This window comes from Somniosus microcephalus, chromosome 6, assembly GCF_052327205.1.
Source record: "Somniosus microcephalus isolate GS21.2 chromosome 6, FLI_Smic_1.0, whole genome shotgun sequence".
NCBI classification, from domain to species: domain Eukaryota; kingdom Metazoa; phylum Chordata; class Chondrichthyes; order Squaliformes; family Somniosidae; genus Somniosus; species Somniosus microcephalus.
In genome coordinates this window covers 73,082,374-73,102,537 of record NC_140992.1, presented here as the reverse complement: position 1 = coordinate 73,102,537, position 20,164 = coordinate 73,082,374, and positions in this window count along the sequence as shown.

Sequence of the window (20,164 nt, the reverse complement as noted above, 5' to 3'; positions counted from 1 at the left end):
TGTTCTTCCATTTCAGTATCCCACAGGAAAGCTTTTGAGATTGTCTATAGAGACAGTTTTAAGAATATGCTTGCCATTCGGCTGATTAATAGGTATTTTCTTAAGTTAATAACAGTATGTATTTTAACCATTCTTTTTCCACTTCGGTCTTAAACCAGGTTTTTGCTTGAACTTCTTTTCCTGTACCCATTCTCCTACTAGGGGTTGCCATGCTTTGTTTGTCAATTTTTTCTGCCTATTTGCCTCCCTTATCCTCTGATCAATTTGATGAATCTCCTCTGTTACTTCCTTTTTTAAATCTAACTGTCGCTGTCGGGTCAAGAACTCAGAGAGTGTAGAGGCAATAAAAGAACTATGGGTAAGCGGTGTATTCATCTCAACCCCATACATCAGATAATATGGAGTTTTAGGGGAGACTGTTCCTGATGCAGATGCGGGCACATTATTAAGTGATAGCTGCACCTCTGAATGATGGTGTTCCGCTTATTTCCCCTGATTCTCAACAGTTTGACCAATAGCTTTTTAGGTACATTGCTTATTCCTTCACACCATCACTTGACTGCAGACTCATGCCAGCATTCGTTCTCACCCAGAAACAGGGGCGCGCCTGAATGGATAGGCCCGAGGCACTCCTAATACTGGGCCTCGGGTCTCATTAGCATCAAACTGGCGAGCTGCGGACACCTAATGGGTGTCTCCAAGCAACTCGCTGGAGTAGAAGCCTTGAACACTACGTCCTTCAAGGGGACCCGGAGAGGGTGGGGGAGACAGAGAGGGACGATTGGGAAGGAGGGTAGCTGTGGCAATCAAGAGGGAGTCAACGTCATGATCGGGAGGAGGCACGGTTGTGATCGGAGGGGGCAGGGGCAGCGAGCAATGGCCGGCAGTGACCTGTTATTTTACTTGTGTCCATGTTGAGCTAATTATTTTTGGTGGTGACCTGCAGTGGTCTGGTTTTCTTGAATGTAGTTGGTGTAGGCGGGCTGCCTTGGCAATCCAGCATTGCAGAGCAGGCCTCAAACAGGCATGAGGCCCCTTTTGCATATGCAAAGGGCCCAATGCCTGTTTCAGATGCAGTCCCTGGATGCCTATTTTTTTTTACCTATTCCAATATGGCTTGCAGTACACTCTAGCTCATAATTCACATGCGCTGCCTGCCTGCCATATTAGAGGCTTAGGTCCTTGTTCAGCACCCGAAAAATGCACATGGCGACATTGAATTTCTAGGCCATAGGGTTCCCTTTCCCTTCATTTTTGTCTGTCACGTCATAATTCTCTGCTGCTTCAGTCATAGCAAAGATTACTAATGGGTTTTGAAACTTACTAAAGGCTTTGAGAATTTTTGTTATCTTTTTGTAAAACTTCACTTTAATTGTTCCCATCTCTTCAAATTTCACTTGCACAAAATTTTCCACTCCCACCAGGAATGTGCTCCCCACACCTGTGCAAATCTATACCTGGATCTGTGAATAATTATGTAAAGGGCCTGATCTAGAAAATTAGAATGCTTTTCACACCTTATCATTCTGGTCGGATTGACAACAGTCTTAAACGATTTAGAACTGATTTATATTGGGCCCACTATTCATGTTCAAATTACCTATTCTCTTAAGAATTTTGAATGCTTGAGTAATATTTCCACTGAGCCTTTTTTCCAGAGTAAACAATCCCAATGTCTTCAACTTCTCCTCCTAGTTCAGCTGCCTTAAGCTAGGTATCAGTTTGGTTATCCTTATCTGCACTGTCTCCAATGCTTGGATATCCTTGCTGCAGTACAGACTTCTTATCACCTCCTGGTATTTATGTTCCATCCTTCTGGTTATACATTGCAGGTTCAGGTTAGCTCTCTTTATTGCTGCTGCACACTGCACTGTTGGTTTCAGTGAGCTATTCATCAATACCCTCAGATTCCTCTCCTGTGCTATGTCCTGTAGCTTAGAGTCATTTACTTTATATTCCCACTGTTTATTTTCCTACTTTCATTACCTCGCATTTGTCCACATTAAATGCTATTTATCCAGAGAGTTTTAAAAGCCACATTAAATGCTACTTGCCTGGAGATTGTTAAAAGTCATATTAAAGCACCTTCTATATTTATATTTAACAAACAAAACCACAATGAATAACATTTTAATGTGTGATCGCATTTGATACCAAACCTTTAGTACAAATTAGATACTCAATGAATAAAGAATTTAAAGAAATCATAAATAAAATCAGCATGATTCATGGGATCAATTCCATATTGAACAGTTCACCACCTAGTAGAATTTTCTATGTGTCCCTATAGTTCGGCACTTATTGTCTAAATAAATTTCCATTGCCCTAATTAGAAAAATAATCATGTAGAGGTTCGTTCCTGGCATTTAACAATGCTATGTATATATGAGGTTATTGATGATGTGACTGGAATGCTTGATGTGTAATTGAGATGTGGTGCACAGTATGAGAGTCATAGTGCAGTTGTTCACTGTGGAGATCCCATATAGTGTTTGATCAGCTATCACTCAGCATACACAAATTACAACCTTGATAAAAATGTAGTAAAACTTACATTGGTATTGATAAAATAGCTGATGGGCTGAGCTAAATAAAGATGATGCAAGTTTTATATCCATGTCTCATAATCAAAAGAAAAATATGATTTGGAACATGTTTAGGAACTGTCATAGCTAGAATAAGAGAACACATTTAAAAGTAAAAAGTTAATTGAGTTTAAATCAATTTAAAACAAAATTACTGCTGGGATGGTTAGATGATAAAATGATTTAAAAAAAACACTAAAGAAGCTAGAAGTACACAAATTGGCAGGTACAATTGTAATTTGCAAAAGGTAAAAATTCAGGATCTTGCATTATTAATTGAAAAGAATACAAGAATTACCTAAGGCAAATATAGGATGGAACTAGATGACATGTAATAGATGGTCCTAATAAAGTAGACAAATAGGATCCTAAGCTATCATGACAAATTACTCTTTTTAGACAAATTGGTTAGTTAGATATTAAAAAAATACGACAAAAGAACAGAATGATACTGCAGTTCAGACAACAGAGTATTCACAAAGTTAACACAATTACATAATCATAATGTATTTTAATTATCTTTCAATATAGTATTTACCAAATTATCCCGCCTCAAAGAGTAGCATTAGCTCAGTATTATCACTTTACATCTCTGCTGCCTTTTGTGTTTTTCTTAGAAACATGCACCCTATTTTTCACATATAGGAACATGACAAAGCAAACCTTTTTTCTAATACACATTTTTCATAATTTGGACCTTTGGGAAAAAGTGCAGGCAGAAACAACAAACTGTGCTAAACCACAGTGTTTAAATACGACAATCGACTCCTGATATTCAGGGGTTTTTTGCACTAAAAATGAATTATCCAATAATTTGAATTAAGCAATTTTAAGCGGACTTGACTGTAAATTTACATTTTATGATTTTGTGAATTCCTTCTAGACATTAATTAGGCCAATAATTTCAGCAACCATTTACTATGTTTCTCTGGGGTTTCCGGCAATCTTCTGCTGAAGTTACAATGGAATGTTGGGGAAATCCCACAGGATTTCTAACCCTTAGTTCATTTGAGGATCAAAACCCCACCACAGTGGAAAATAAAAACACAACGGAACACATTATTTACATGTTTTCATCAATATGTATAAAGTTCATTGCCATTTTCAATCCCAGTTTTAGCAGCGTTCCTCTAATCCAGAGATTCTCAACACTGTTTTATGAAGGACTGTGACTGATTAGTTAATAATGGCCCGGATATTCCGATCCCTACGGGTGGGTACGCGCTGTTTACATACCCGTAGGGACATTGGAAATGCCGGTTTCAGGCATGCACAGTGCATGCGATGAAACCCAGCATTTCTGATCTGTCAAGAATGGTCTTGACAGGTCCTCCGGCTGCCCTCGAGAAGGGCCTCTGCGGGTGGATATTTCCGCTTTTTGGAGACCCTCTGCCCGCAGAAAACCCTTACAATTCTTACACCTGGTAAAAGCATAAGGCCTGCTTTTACCAGGATAAGAGTTGAAAAAAGTTTTTTAAAAAGTTACACTGATTTATCATTTAAAAATACTTTAAAAAAAGGTAAGTTTATTTTGTAGCCCCATAAAAATCTTTAATTATTTTTTTCAAAAAATTACATTTTTGTTTAAAATACTTAATTTATTGTAATTTCAAGTCATTTTAAAAATGTGATAAAAAAAAATTATTGAAAGTTTCACTGTTTTTGGGGTGATCTCCATTCATATATTTGACAGGTCTTCCTGTCAAGTGTATGAAGGGAGATTCTCTTCTTTGATTGGCTCCCCATGGCCCACATGATCCCAGGGACGCTGCGAACTACCTGCACCTCTGGGATAGGTGGACCCTGTGCACCGGCAGTTTGGAGAGGCCCAGGATTAGAAGTGTGTGCACCCTGGGAGCCCTCAGGTAAGGGCGTAGATTTTTCCAGATCGCAGGCCGTTCAGAAAATATGGGTCATTGTATTTAACTTTACCAATTAGCCTTGAATCTTCCTCATGTTTTGATTCTTTAGAAGTGTGCTTACTCTTGTTTTGAATAATTCATATAGCTTCTAGCCATTTGGCTTTGCTAACTAACTTAAAACAGTTCTCAAAAATGTCCTTGTTTATTTCTCACTTCCAAATTGCTTAGTGTAATTGTGAGTAGTAAGTGGTTATGCAAGACTAAGAAATATATAAAGAATTAAAGTCAGTTGAATGGATAAATGACACAAAAGGCATCAAGAGGTATGGGGAGAGAGCGGGAATATGGTATTGAGATAGAGAATCAGCCATGATCATATTGAATGGCGGAGCAGGCTCGAAGGGCCTACTCCTGCTCTTATTTTCCAATGTTTTTCTATGTTTCTACTAATGCACAGCTAGGCTAGTCCATTGACTTGCTTATATAATCATCATGTTTTTAATATTTTGATTTTCTTTGCTCTGAAAATAAACCCTCTAAAATAATGTAATTTTTCTGCACAAGAAATTATGGAATATGTGCTAAAGGCCTTCTTAAAATTAGAACGCAAGTGTATAGAAAAGTGAGATTTTGAGCAGCACATATCTACAACAATCAGCAGTGAAATTTCTCTCTCTGGCCTAATGAATACGAAGGCCGGCGTTTTCTACTCGTATGTTCGCCAGCTCGCAACTTTCTGCCCATTGACTTTAATGGGTGGCAAAGCACAGGCTGGCAAATGCAGGAGCAGAAAACCACAGCAGGTATGCCCAGCATATGTTTTTGTCATGTTTGCTGTGTCGCACCTCAGTATCACACCTCAATATCATAATTTATGATTTCTCAAGTTTCTTATGTGTGAATTTCTTGTGATTGATTGACAAAAAGGGCAATTAAGTAGAACTCTGTTGAGTAATTTTCACTTTTGGCAGCTGCTGAAAACTGGAGATCCTGAGTGGGCTGCCCGTTATGTACCCTGCCGAATTGTAGTCAATGGAAAGGAAAATTGGGCAGGGTGCATAACTGGTGACTGGTCCTATACCACTAGTTTTCTGCCACCGCAAAAAGTGAAAATCGGCCTCTATAAATATGAGAATGAATGAAAATCCACCAATTAAATACCAGGAGCTAAACTAATGAAAATCCACCAGTTAAATGCTAGGAACTGAGCTAATCAGCTCACTCAAATAAAAAGTAACATTTCTTCAGCTGCAACAAATGAGAACTCATTAGCTCGAAGAAGTAACAAAAGTTTACAAAGAAACAGAACTCATTTACTCACTGGTTACACTTGGGCCCCGATTTCCCCCCAGCCGTCAGGCGGGGTTTCAGGCGTGTGGGGGGGGAAATCCTGAATTTGCGGGTCCCGACACCATCCCGCCCAAAACCCCGCCCTACGTAAGTTTCAGGGGTGGCGGGTACCCGTCCCGCACTGGGACCTACCAAAACCAAGCGGGAAGGCATTAGTGCCAATTAACTGCCTGTTAACAGGTAGTTAACAGGCAGTTTTTAACCTAATCCCTATTTTGAGGGGTTTCGTGTGGGTTTCCTGACGGCTCCAAACCACGCCAGGTTAGAGCAGGCGGGCCGTCGGGTTGAAGGAGTTGGAGGGGGTCGCGATGTTGGCGCTCAGGTGAGTGATGGGTGCATGAGTGTAAAGGTAAGTGTGTTTGGTGTGTCTAAAGTGTGTAAAGAACTTTTACTTACCTGTACTTACCTTCACAGCCTTTCTTCCTGTAGCCGTCGGGAGTCCATCACTCACCCGGAACTTAAAGCTGAATGACTGCGATCTATCAAAAGTGACAGCCTGCTGCTTTGAGTGCCGGTAAGAGTTCTAACTGAGTCTGTGCAGAATGACTCATGGTAGAACTCAGACTGTCAGTGTTTCACAGCTTCAAACAGCTGTGAGACACTGATATTTCATCTGTCAAAAACTCTTGACAGTTGAAATTGCAGTCTGTGATGTCACCTGTTGCCGGTGGAAGGGGTTTTCCTTGAGAGATTTCCCTGAGGTTTCTCTCTCTAGAGGCCTCTCTCTCTTGCACAGTAAAACCTTGAGTGGTTCGACCAACTCGCCCCTTAGATTCTATACTCTGGACTTAGGGGCAGGAACTACAATGTAGAGAAAACTCTTGTAGACCAAGTTTGATGAAACAAAATGAAATGTTATTGCATAAGGAAAAATATCAAATCAAATGCAAGCAGATAAGGGAGTACATGGGAGGGAAAAACCACACAAACAAATCATAACGACACAGTACTAACTAAAGCAAATACAGGCATCTTATACTCTATAAAGATCATTATGAAATAAGGAAACACACGGAACATCGAGGGACAACAACTCATGTTAATTGTACCCTTAAATCCACCCCCTTATTAAACCTATCTAGATCTGATTGTGAAGGGCCAGAAACATGCTCACCAAATCCCATTAGGAAGTGCAAGGTTTTGAAGTCGAGTCTGTGTTTGGTCCTTTTCAGGCGTTTCGTCTCCACGTGGATCGTGGAGCCCCTGCGAGCTGTGCCACACCTCTCTCCTGAGGTGGAGGTCGGGGGCGGCTGGACACCGGCAGGCCTGGATGTCGGCGGGGTCGAGGATCGTCGGCTCGACCCTGGTTAGAGGAGCCTTGGGCTGGCTCCCATCGCTTCTTCAGTTTCTTTTCTCTTCTCCCGAGCCGGGGTGGCTGGAAGGTTTCTTCTCTTGGGACCTTTATTTTTTGTTTCTTCTCCCAAGTTGGGTCAATGGCCTCTCGTTCCGGCAATGGCCCGGGGATGGTCGATGATCTCCCGATGTGTTTCCCCGGGGTGGGACGCCGGCTTCGAGACGGCCTTCTCGATGTTGGCTTTCTTCTTCCTCCTGCGAGTGCCTGCTTTTTCTTCTGAGTGTGTCTTCCGTCTGAGCTGAAGCTGCAAGCTGTAACCCCCTCCAACTGTGACTCCAGTTATACCTTTTCTTCAGAGGCTTCACTTCCCGCCCAAAATCAGGTTAGTCTTTGTTTTACTTTTGGCGGGCTGGGATCACAGCAGGGTAGTTATTATATTTTAAAATGTCTTAAACGGCTGGTAAAGGCCCATCTCTGGTCTGGAATTAACTTAATTGTTTTTAATGCCCTGCTGATATCGTTATCTAGTCCTGGGTGCTGTTCTCATGAATATGAAATTGTCCCCTTTTGTCTGGGTCAACATTTAGATGGCCTCTGTCTCCAGGCCGATCTTGACTAGATCTGCATCTAATCCATATGCATATGTGTGGGTCTGGTTTCGTTCTCTCAGAAACGGCTTCCAGAACTTGCTGTAGGTTGAATCCACAAAGCTGTCTGAGGTTGCACAGGAACCATTTTAAAGTGTCCCAATAAGCTGGTCACATGGTATGGTGGCCATTTTGTATGCCCCTTTTTCTGGGCTTTTAAAACAGTCTTTAAAATCATGGCCTCTTCTGCCATTTGACCCTTATTAATACAAAGTCCAATTTTGCGAATCCTACACCGGGTGGCCCTTAATTGGCCTGCTGAGCCCGCTGGGTGGGCTCAACAAGGTCAATCAATGGAAAATCACGTGGATTGGCCGGACATCGAAGTAGGCGGGTCTAAAACCCAAAAGGGGAATTCCCGCCTTCTTCCCGACAGGTTCCGGAAAATCTAACCCTTGGTCTCTGCATTCTTCACTGTCGTGTAAGAGAGAAAACTTCCATCTGTCCCTTGCAAAGGCAATAACAGGGTGAGGTGCCAGGGGTGGAGATTCCCTAATGTGGGAGTTCCTGTTTCTGATCCACAGTTGGGACCTGGTATTGTAGTGGTGCACAGTGAATGTGTACCAGCCTCCCTAAGAGTACATAAGGCCCCCACCATCCGGGCTACACCATGTAAGCTGCCTGGACCCCAAAAGAGCCCTCAAATTGTTTTAAAGAAAATTTCTGGAGATCAGATCCCTTGCTCAGGGGGGAGGTCTGGACAACCCTCCTCCCCCACCATAGGGAGTTGATGATGCCCTCTTACTGATTCTGCAAACTCGAGCAGTAGAACGCACTGTCTGGGGCAATGGTAGTGTAACCACTGGGACAGTGATCTGAAGAATTTTAGGACTCCAGTTTATTTTGTCCATGAGCAATGACATGGAAGATCAACTGTACATAATAGATTGTATGTTAAATGGCATAATGGTCATATCAGAATAAAACACTTAGGGGGGATAATTCAGTATCAACCATTTTGGGGCGCTAACATCGCCTGGCCGTTAACTTTAGTGCCCGGCGCTAATTAGCGCCGGCGACCGTGAAATTCAGTTTTAGCGCCCCAAGACGGAAATTGAGTGCTAAATCAAGCACTACACACTCCTCTTAGGGTGCTAACGTCGGGGAGTGGGGCGCTACCACAGAGCACGACTCAAGTTCCGGCGCTGTCAATTACAAGTACTCGAACAGACTGGCGCCTTCCAGTTCTTAAAGGGGAGGTTCCATCATGCTGCACAGCCTCTCATCATTGCTGATTGTGAACTGGGCCTGCAAGGAGCTGCAAACCATCAACAGCAAATCTCATGACTGATCAGAGGCCCAGAGAGAGAGCACGCCATTTCAGCGACCAGGCTTTGGAGGCTCTGGTACCGGCTGTGGAAATCCGACGGTCAGTGCTGTTCCCAGACACTGGCAGGAGGCCATTGCCGCAGGACCCCAGGAGGTTGTGGAGGCAGGTTGCCCAGTATATCTCGGCCACATTCATCTTCTTTCATAGGCACAAGCCATCCCCTGAGAGGGGGCCTAGAACCGAGTTGCAATAAGCCGCCGACGGACGGCCCTTGCGCTTTGTGCCTCCCTCCCGTGTTGGTGCTCCTCCTCCTCCTCCTCCTCTGGTGGTCCTCCAATGTCTGCTGGCAGTGGCTGAGTCCTGCGGATAGCCAGGTTGTGCAGCATGCAGCACACTACAACGAAATGGGAGACTCGCTCAGGCGAGTACTGTAGGACTCCCCCGGAATGATCCAGACAGCGGAACCGTTGCTTGAGCACGCCGATTGTGTGCTCAATGATGTTCCTGGTTGCTTGATGGCTGTCATTGTATCACTCTTCAACAGGGGTGCTTGGCACACAGAGCGGGGCCATCAGCCAGGTGCACAAAGGATAGCCTTTGTCCCTGAGAAGCCATCCTCGTGGGTGAGCCTGGGCTTCGAACATGTCTGCCACAGAAGTCTGGCGCAGGATGAAGGTATCGTGGCTGCTGCCTGGAAAGCGGGCATTGACAGCTAGTATGAGCTACCTGTGGTCACACACCAACTGCACGTTGAGCGAATGGTAGCCCTTCCGGTTGCGGTAATCCTCAGCATTCTGTAGAGGTGCCCGCAAAGCCACATGGGTGCAGTCAATGGCGCCCTGCACCATGGGGAAGCCCGCTAATACTGCAAATCCCATTGCACACTCTTGCTGCTTGTCCAGGGTCATGGAGAAGGAGATGTACTGACGTCTCCTTCTGAAAAGGGCATTGGTCACCTGGTGGATGCAGCAATGTACCGCGAACTGGGAGATGTTGGCAATGTCCCCAGTAGCGGATTGGAAGGAGCCGGTGGCACAGAAGTTGAGAGCCACCGTCACCTTCTCTGCCACCAACAGAGATGACCTGCTCCTCAGCTGTGGCTGCAGATCTCTGCAAAGCAGGTGGCAGATCTCAGTGACCACCTCCCTTCTGAATCGCAGCCTCCGAACACACTGCTCCTCAGACATGTTCAGATATGAGAACTGCTGGCGGTATACCCTGGGTGGGTAAGGCCTCCTGTGCCGACGCCTGTTGGCCCTTCTCCATCTGGCCATGACTGGCACTCTCTCACGGCGTCTCTGAGCCCTTTGAATGCAATGCAGAAAGCCAACGTTTCCACCCATTGCAGCCCCCATTATACGTGTCGAATCAAAGCTATGGCACTGAAAGTTAAATCCAAGTGCAAAGCTCTGGCCTGAAGCCAGAAGTACCTGTGCGAGCGTTGAATCAAACCAGAAAGCTCTCTCCCTTTGTCTCTCTCCAAATATCCGTCTCTCACAAAGAAGGAGTGGAACAAAATGGCTGCCACTTATACTGCAGGAGGAGTCCGCTTCAATTAGCGCCCCCCGCACCCTGCAGCGACTGGGAACCGTTCCCCTCTACCAGTCGCTGGGGGCGCCAGGTGCACAGAAGGGCGGCGCCACTGAAGTTCCGGTTCGGGGCACACCAAGGGCGTTGCACCATGAAATGACGTCAGGAGCTGCGCGCGAACTTCACTCAAGATTTAGTGGTTTTGCGCCGCCGCTAAATCTTGAGTGAAGTTCGCGAGAGGCGCAGATCGCGCCCCACTTCCCCTCCTCCTAAGGCGCTAGCGGCTGGCGCTAACAACTGAATTTCTAGGCCATTATGTTTGTTTATTATTGGTTTTGTTTCATAAGAGAGAGTTGTGCACAATAATGAATGTTTATTTTGATGTAGCACATTTAATGATGTTTCTCATTTGAGATTTGCCTGGTGATAGGGGCTGCGAGTTGGCTGTAATGATGTAGTTGTTCTGTGCAAAAGCCATGTACTATCTCATTTATTGGAAGCATTGTGTAATGAGGCATTCACAAACGGCATTTGCAGAAGCAACAGTGAGTGGCTCCCTCCTCCGTTGCTGCTGCTCCTCCTCCTCCTCCTGTCCCTCTTCCTCCTACTGAGGTGGATCTGCATTCCCTGGTGGCAATGGCTATGCCCTCAGAATGGCCAGGTTATGCAGCATGCAGCACACAACAATGAAAATGGAGACTCGATCAGGGGAGTACTGGAGGGTGTTAAGTCTGTGTGTTATAATGAGAATTACTACACAGACCACAAGAGTAACTTTTAACAGGTCTTTACTAATCGAAGGTCAGGGCGGAACTGCCCAATAAATCAATACACAGCACTTATATACCGGTGTGGTCACCACCGGTATTACAGTATACAGCAGCCAAGATAAAGTAGTGCAACTCTTAAAATAGTTCTCTTAAAGGTGGAACGGTTACATACACCACAATCCTCCCTTTTTAGCTTAACAGTATATATTCCCCATTAACATAACATAATAACATATATACACAACTTCATGTACAACAGTTCACAGATTCAGTCTCTCTGGAGGCTTCCTGACTCGGTCCGGATAACGCCTCGGTGGTGTAGTAGTTTTCGGTGGTGTAGTAGGTTCTTTTGGCAAGGTCGATTCGGCTTGAATGCCAGTGTCGGGTTCATCTGATTCCAGTATCACTGGATCGGAGGTAGATACTATGGGTATCTCTGCTTCATCATTAGGCGTATAGAGTTGTGGAGTAGGTTGTCCCTTTTCGGATGACTCTATGATCTGGTCAACATGGCGCCTTATTATGCTTTCACCAATGTCCACGGTATACATCAGCGGTCCTAGTCGTGTGCAAATAGTTCCAGGCTGCCATTTCTCGGTACGGTAGTCCCGGGCCAAAACTTGTTGACCTATCTGGAAGGTTCTAGTTGGCCTTTCATTCATGCCTTGAAATTGCCGGTTCTCTACGTCCCTTCTGATGTTTGGCTTGATCAAATCCAGCCGGCATCTTAGTCTTCTATTGAAAAACATCATGGCGGGAGTTTGGTTTGTGACCGCATGTGTTGCATTCCTGTACGCCAACAAGAAGTTATCCACCTTATGTTGTAGATTTATGTCTTCATTACCCATGGCCTTTATGGCCTTCTTGAAGGTCTGGACAAACCTTTCAGCTAATCCATTGGTGGCGGGATGGTATGGGGCGGACGTGTAGTGCTTAACCCCATTGTTTTTTAAGAACTTCCTGAATTCTTCGGACATGAATTGCGGTCCATTATCAGAACAGATCTGTTCCGGCAGCCCATTCCTGGCAAATATGGTCCTTAATACTGTGATGGTTTTTTCCGTGGTGGTGGAGGACATCTTTATTACCTCCGGCCACTTGGAGTGTGCATCCACCGCGATTAAGAACATTGAGTCCATAAATGGACCAGCAAAGTCGATATGTACCCTTTGCCATGGAGATGAGGGCCACTCCCATGGATGTAGAGGGGCTTGTGGTGGGGCGTTTTGGACCTTCTGGCATCCTAGACAGCTCTTGGTCATTTCTTCGATGTCTCCATCGATACCTGGCCACCACACAAACGCTCTGGCTAGGTTCTTCATTTTCACTCCACCCAGATGCCCCTCGTGAAGCTCCTTTAGCACCTTACTCTGGAGTTTGGGTGGAATCACCACTCTGGATCCACACATCAAGGTTCCTCGGCACACTGACAGCTGTTCTCTTCTTTGTGAGAATGCTGGCAACAGTGGTTCGCCATGTGCTGGCCATCCCTTCACCGTTAAATCGTAGACTCGTGAGAGAGTCGGGTCATTTCTCGTTTCTTTTTCAATGGTAGAATTTGTTACTGGTAGACATTCCACTATGGTTGAGTGGAACATCTCCACTGGGTCCACTGTAGGCGCCTCTTCTACCGTTGGCAACGGTAGGCGCGATAAACCGTCAGCATTCCCATGCTGTTTTGATCCTTTGTATTCTATGTCATATTGGTGTGCCCCTAGGAAAAGGGACCACCTCTGTAGCCTTTGCGCTGTCATAATGGAAACGCCCTTTTTAGGGTTGAATATGGCTACCAACGGCAGGTGGTCTGTCAGCAGTGTAAACTTCTGGCCCTGCAGGTAATGATTAAACTTCTTTACTCCCCACACCAGGCTGAGAGCCTCCCTATCTATCTGAGCATAGTTGCGCTCAGCGGAGGTCAATGATCTGGATGCAAATGCGACTGGCCTTTCCGAGCCATTTGGCCACTTGTGTGAGAGTACTGCTCCAATACCATAAGGAGAAGCATCACAAGCTAAACAAATAGGTAGTGTTGGGTTGAAGTGAGCCAACACTTCCTCTGAGGTGATCAATGCCTTGCTTTTGCGAAAGGCCTTCTTACAGTCCTCGCTCCACTTCCATGGTACTTCTTTCTGTAAAAGAGCATTCAGCGGGTGCAGCACCGTGGATAGATTTGGCAAAAACTTATGGTAATAGTTAATCAACCATGGGAACGATCTCAACTGGGATACATTTTCCGGAGCGGGAGCCTTCACAACAGCTTCGATCTTGTCAGGTGACTTGTGCAGCCCCTCCTGGTCAATGACATGACCACAGTACGAGATCCGTTTCTGAAAGAACTCACATTTCTGGCGATTAACTCGAAGGCCATATTCCTTCAACCTGGTGAGCACCAGTTTCAAATTTGCAAGGTGTTCCTCATCGTCATCTCCTATAATCAGGATGCCGTCCAAGTAACATTGAGTGCTTGGAATTCCCTGTAACACCTGCTCCATGGCCCTCTGCCAAATTGCTGGAGCCGAAGCCACTCCAAAAACCAGTCTATTATATCGATACAAGCCTCTGTGCGTGTTGATTGTGAGATACTGGCGCGACTCTTCCTCAACTTCCATCTGTAAGTACGCTTGCGCCAGGTCTATCTTGGTGAAGCGTTTCCCGCCAGACAATGAAGCAAAGATATCCTCAATCCGCGGAAGCGGATATTGCACCGTGTGAAGCACCGGATTAACTGTGATCTTGAAGTCTCCACAGATGCGGACCGTCCCCGGTTCCCCTGGCTTGTTACTCGATGAACGCTTCATGACGGGAACAATGGGCATGGCCCACTCACTCCAGTCCACCTTAGACAGTACTCCTGAACGTTCTAGCCCTTCCAGCTCAGCTTCCACAGCAGGTCGTATCGCATAAGGTACCGGTCTGGCTTTGAAAAATTTTGGGTTTGCATGTTCTGCAATCTTGATTTTTGCCTTAATTCCTCTCAGTGTTCCCAGTCCCTGTTGGAACACCTCTTTAGCCTCATCCAATATTCTGGACAATCGTTCAGGTTTGACATCTTTTTTCCCGGAATCTACTGTTATTGCGTTTAGGGAGTGCCAGTCCATATTTATTTTCCAGATCCACTCCCGTCCCAGAAGTGGTGGACCTCCCTCAGGTAGTACATAGAAGTCCATTCCTTGGTGTTCTTTGCCCTTGTGTACCACCTTGACTTTTATCTTTCTGATGGGGTATACTCTTTGCCCCGTGTATGTCTGCAATACTATCTTTGTATCCCGTAGGGGAATATGTTTGAATAACCTTTTGTAATCTTGCTTATTCATGACCGTCAACGCCGATCCAGTGTCCAATTCCATCTTCATTTGGACTCCTGCTATCTGCAGTGTGACCCAGATAGTTTGTCAGTCAGCTTCCTTACTCACATTGTGAATTCTCAGACTACCCAGTTCCTTGCTGTTGGAGTCTGAATCCGAATTCTGTTCATCCGAACTCTTCTCAGCCACCTTATGTACCTTTCTGCACTTTTCCTGCGGTGACTTTTTGTTGCTGGTCTTCTTTCCTGACCAGCATACTTTAGCTATGTGACCAAGCTTGCCACATTTTCTACATTCCTGGTTTTTAAACCAGCATTGGTTCTGATCGTGTGTTGTCTTCCCACAACGATAACATTTTGTTGTACCCGAAGCCATTTGATGTACGCTGAGTACCGCTGCCTTCAGCTGCATTTCCGCAGTGCCTCTTGCTGCGGCTTCGTGCGATGCTGCAATAGAGACAGCCTTATCAAGTGTAAGATCATTCTCTTCAAGCAGCCGCTTTTGTGTTCCTTCTTTCGACAATCCACACACGAATTTGTCTCTCAGTGCCTCTGTCAGGCTTTCCCCAAACTGGCAGTATTTTGCTAGCTTACGCAGTTCAATTAAATACTCCGCGTTGCTTTCCTCTTTCAGTTGCGTTCTCGCATAAAATTTAAATCGTTCCGCTAACATCAGCGGTGTGGGGTTCAAATGATTTTTTAGGACAGCAACAATTTTAGCGAAAGTCTGATCCGCCGGTTTAGCTGGTGATAGAAGATGCTTCAATATCCCGTATGTCTTCGCACCCATTGAGTTTAGTAAGGTTAGTGCTTTATCTTCATCTGATATTTTATTTGCCTTACAATATATCTCTACGCGTTCTACATACGTGGCCCAATCTTCAACATCGGAATCGAAATCGTTGATGTTACCACGCTTAGGCATCTTCGCAACCTTCTTGAGAAACAAAAATAAATTTTTCTTTTATTTTTTTTTCAAAATGGCGGTTTCCCGCGCTTGTCTTCTTCCCCCGCCTACGAAAATGGCGGCTTCCCGCGTTTGCCTTCCTCCCCCACTGGCTGTAATGGCAATTGCCATATTGCTGCGTTCGCCCTCCCCAGCGGTTTTCAAATCATGCCTCCCAGCCCCTCTTGCAGTCCGGTCCTTTCCTCCGGCTGCGGCTGAGTTCTCCGCGGTTTTTTTATTTTTTTTATTTTCTCCCGCGCCTTACGCTGACCCGGTCACTGCGCCTCGCGGCCTCGGTAGCTGCCCGGCCTTTTTCCCCGGTCGCAGTCGAGCTCTCTCTCGACGCTGTTGCGTCTCCCAGCCCGCTTGCAGCCCGGTCTTTTACACCGGCTGCATTTGCATTCACCGCGGCTCCCGTGCCTTATGCTGCCCCAGTCTCAGCGCCTCTGGCCCCGACTTCTGTCCGGCTCTTTTCCCCGGCCGTGGTCGAGTTCTCCGCCCTTATATCCTCCGTTTTTCCCTCCCCTACTTCACAGCCAACGTGGCCGACTTGTTGCTCGTCGCTGATCGGCTTACCCACCACCGTGATAGAAGGGATGATCACTGCCTGTTGCTGCTGGAAGGCTTCGTGTCAGAATTCTTCCTTTGCTCTGCAGACCCGAGTCTTTTCTCAGCAGAATGATGAGGGCGGATGCCTCCTCTCAACGCCCGTTAAACTGCCTTGCATGTATCTCTGCCGCAGGGTAAGATCGTACTCGTCGCCACTGTTAAGTCTGTGTGTTATAATGAGAATTACTACACAGACCACAAGAGTAACTTTTAACAGGTCTTTACTAGTCGAAGGTCAGGGCGGAACTGCCCAATAGATCATTACACAGCACTTATATACCGGTGTGGTCACCACCAGTATTACAGTATACAGCAGCCAAGATAAAGTAGTGCAACTCTTAAAATAGTTCTCTTAAAGGTGGAACGGTTACATACACCACAGAGGTCTCCTCCAGAGCGGTCAAGGCAGTGGAACCATTACTTTAGCACCCCGATAGTCTGTTTGATCAGGTTCCTGGTGGCACTATGGCTGTTGTTGTATGTCTGTTGAGCAGGAGTGTTGGGGTTGCGGAGGGGTGTCATCAGCCAGGTGGCGAGTGGATAACCCTTGTCTCCGAGCAGCCAGCCGCAAGCTTCATGTGATGGGTGGAACAGTGCTGGGACTCTGGTCTCACGCAGGATGACTGCATCGTGGCTGCTGCCAGGATAGCAGGCATTTACGGTGAGGGTGCGCTGTCTGTGGTCATACTTGATGTGCCTCAATAAATCCGAGACTCGATGTTAGCGAAACAAAACAAGGCTTTTATTGACTTAGAAGGTAACACACAGAGGAGAGGTATCTTCCATCCAGAGGTCTGCCGTACTGGATGTGATGCAGGCTGGGCCAGCTTACATAGGGGCCAGGTATGGGCGGAGCCGTACACACAGTACAATACAATGATGAGGAAACGGAACTGAGGTAAGGGAAATGAAACTGAAACCAACCACAGTCACAGGCAGAGAATACCAATGAGTGATGAATGGAATATTTCATCACATTCACCCCTTCTATAGATTTAGTCTGTTCGGGGGTTTGATAGTCCTCTGCGACCGACGTGGCTGTTGTGGTGCCGCGGGTGTCGGCTGGGTGTCCCCGGTGGCCTCCTGGGTCTCTGCCGGGGGTGCCGCCAGGGTTGTTGAAGGGGTAGTTGGTGGGGGTGTCGATGTTCTTCCGGGGGTGATGAAAGAGTAGTGGGTGGGTAAGAGTTGCTGTGATCGTTGTTGCTGCTGTTGTCGTGGTTGTTGTCGTTACCGGCTGGGGCGACGTCTTTTATGGACACGGTGTCCTCCCTTCCGTCAGCGTGCCGGACATACGTGTATTGGGGGTTGGCGTGGAGTAGGTGCACTGATTCCACGAGAGGGTCCGTCTTGTGGCCCCTCACATGCCTTCGCACGAATACCGGACCCGGGGTGGAGAGCCATGACGGCATGGATACGCCTGAGGTGGATTTCCGGGGAAAGACAAACATTCGCTCATGAGGCGTGGCATTAGTGGCAGTACACAATAGCGACCGTATCGAATAGAGCACATCTGGGAGGACTTCCTGCCAGCGGGAGATAGGGAGGCCCTTGGTCCTTAGAGCTAGAGTGACTGCTTTCCATACTGTCCCGTTCTCTCGCTCCACTTGACCGTTACCCCGGGGGTTGTAGCTGGTGGTACGGCTTGTGGCGATCCCCCTGGACAGCATGTACTGGCGTAGCTCTTCACTCATGAAGGACGCCCCCCTATCCGTATGGATGTAGCTCGGCATACCGAACAGGCAGAACAGGCTGTTGAGGCATTTAATGACCGTGGCGCTGGTCATGTCTGGGCAGGGGAGGGCGAATGGGAAACGGGAATATTCGTCCACAATGTTCAGGAAGTAAACATTGCGGTCGACGGACGGGAGGGGGCCCTTGAAATCTAAGCTGAGCCGCTCAAAGAGCCGTGTAGCTTTGATTAAGTGGGCTCTATCTGGGCGGTAGAACCGAGGCTTGCACTCAGCGCAAGTGCGGCAGTTCCTGGTCAGAGACCGAACTTCCTCAATCGAGTAGGGTAAGTTGTGGGACTTTATGAAGTGGAACAGCCGCATAACCCCTGGGTGGCAGAGGTTGTTGTGGAGGGTCTGTAGCCGATCCCCGGTGGCGCTGGCACACATCCCTCGTGAGTGGGCGTCGGGGGATTCGTTAAGGGCCCCTGGCCGGTAAATGATGTCATAATCGAGGGTGGAGAGCTCGATCCGCCACCTAAGAATCTTATCATTTTTAATCTTCCCCCTCTGTTTATTATTGAACATAAACGCTACCGACCGCTGGTCGGTAAGTAGGGTGAAGCGTTTACCGGCTAGGTAGTGGCGCCAGTGGCGCACTGCCTCCACGATGGCTTGGGCCTCCTTTTCCACGGAGGAGTGTCTGATCTCGGGCCCTTGGAGGGTCCTCGAGAAGAAAGCTACGGGCTGCCCCGCCTGGTTGAGGGTGGCCGCCAAGGCAAAGTCAGACGCATCACTTTCCACTTGAAAGGGAGTGTTCTCGTCCACTGCCTGTAACGTGGCCCGCTCAATATCCCGCTTAATGCTTTTGAAGGCAGCGTGGGCCTCAGCAGGGAGCGGAAAAGAGGATGCTTTCAAGAGGGGGCGGGCTTTGTCGGAGTAGTTGGGGACCCATTGGGAATAATAAGAAAATAACCCCAGGCACCTTTTCAGGCCTTTAGGAGTGTTGGGCAGGGGCAGCTCCCGTAGGGGGCGCAATCGGTCGGGGTCTGGTCCGATTTCCCCATTCTCCACCACGCTGCCTAGTATGCAGAGGCGCGTGGTGTTGTAAACGCACTTGTCCTCGTTGTAGGTGAGGTTGAGTTTTTGTGCGGTTTTCAGGAACCTCTCGAGGTTCGAGTCGTGATCCTGCTGGTTGTGACCGCAGATGGTGACGTTGTCGAGGTAGGGGAAGGTTGCCTGCAAGTGGTGGTCATCGACCATGCGGTCCATCTCCCTCTGGAAGACTGAGACCCCATTCGTCACCCCAAAGGGGACTCTGAGGAATTGGTAGAGGCGTCCGTTCGCCTTGAAGGCGGTGTACGGGCGGTCCTCTAGTCTGATAGGGAGCTGGTGGTACGCTGACTTGAGGTCGATGGTTGAGAACACCCGGTATTGGGCGATTTGGTTCACCATTTCTGATATGCGGGGTAGCGGGTAGGCGTCTAGTTGGGTGTACCTGTTGATCGTTTGGCTATAGTCGATCACCACCCGTTTCTTCTCGCTACCCCTTACCACTACCACTTGGGCGCGCCACGGGCTGTTGCTGCGTTCAATAATGCGCTCTTTCAGGAGCCTGTCTACCTCGGTCGCGATAAACCACCTGTCCTCCCAGCTGTACCTCCTGCTTTTGGTCACTATTGGCCGGCAGTTAGGGGTAAGGTTCGCGAATAGCGAAGGCGGCTTTACCTTCAGGGTAGCCAGACCGCACACTGCGAGGGGCGGCTGGGACCCACCGTAATTGAGCGTGATGCTTTGGTGGTAGCACTGGAAATCCAGGCCCAAGATCACGCTCGCACATAGATTCTTCATGATTAGTACTTTAAAATTATCGTATACAGTTCCGTTAACAGACAATTGTACCGTGCAGTAACCCATAATGGTCGATGTCTGGGTTTTATCAGCCATAGAGATGGTACCCCGAGTAGGGACCACCTTTAGGGAGAGTTGTTGTGCCAGTTCAGGGTGGATAAAACTCTCCGTGCTTCCACTGTCAATTAAACCTTTCACCCCGCACCCGTTTACCTCGATGTCCACCATTGATTTGGATAGCGGGTGCGGCCTGGTCTGGTCCACTGTGACCGATGCCACTGTAGGGCCCTGATCGAGACAAGATGGCATCCACGCTGTCTGCTCACAAGATGGTGGACCCCACGAGGTCGGGCAAGATGGCGTCCAAGATGGCTGCTCCCACGGCGCACACGCGGCGGTGGCGGGTTTTCCGGCGGGGTTCCCTCTGCACACCTTCCCGAAGTGCCCCTTCTTACCGCACTTAAAGCAGGTGGTGCCTT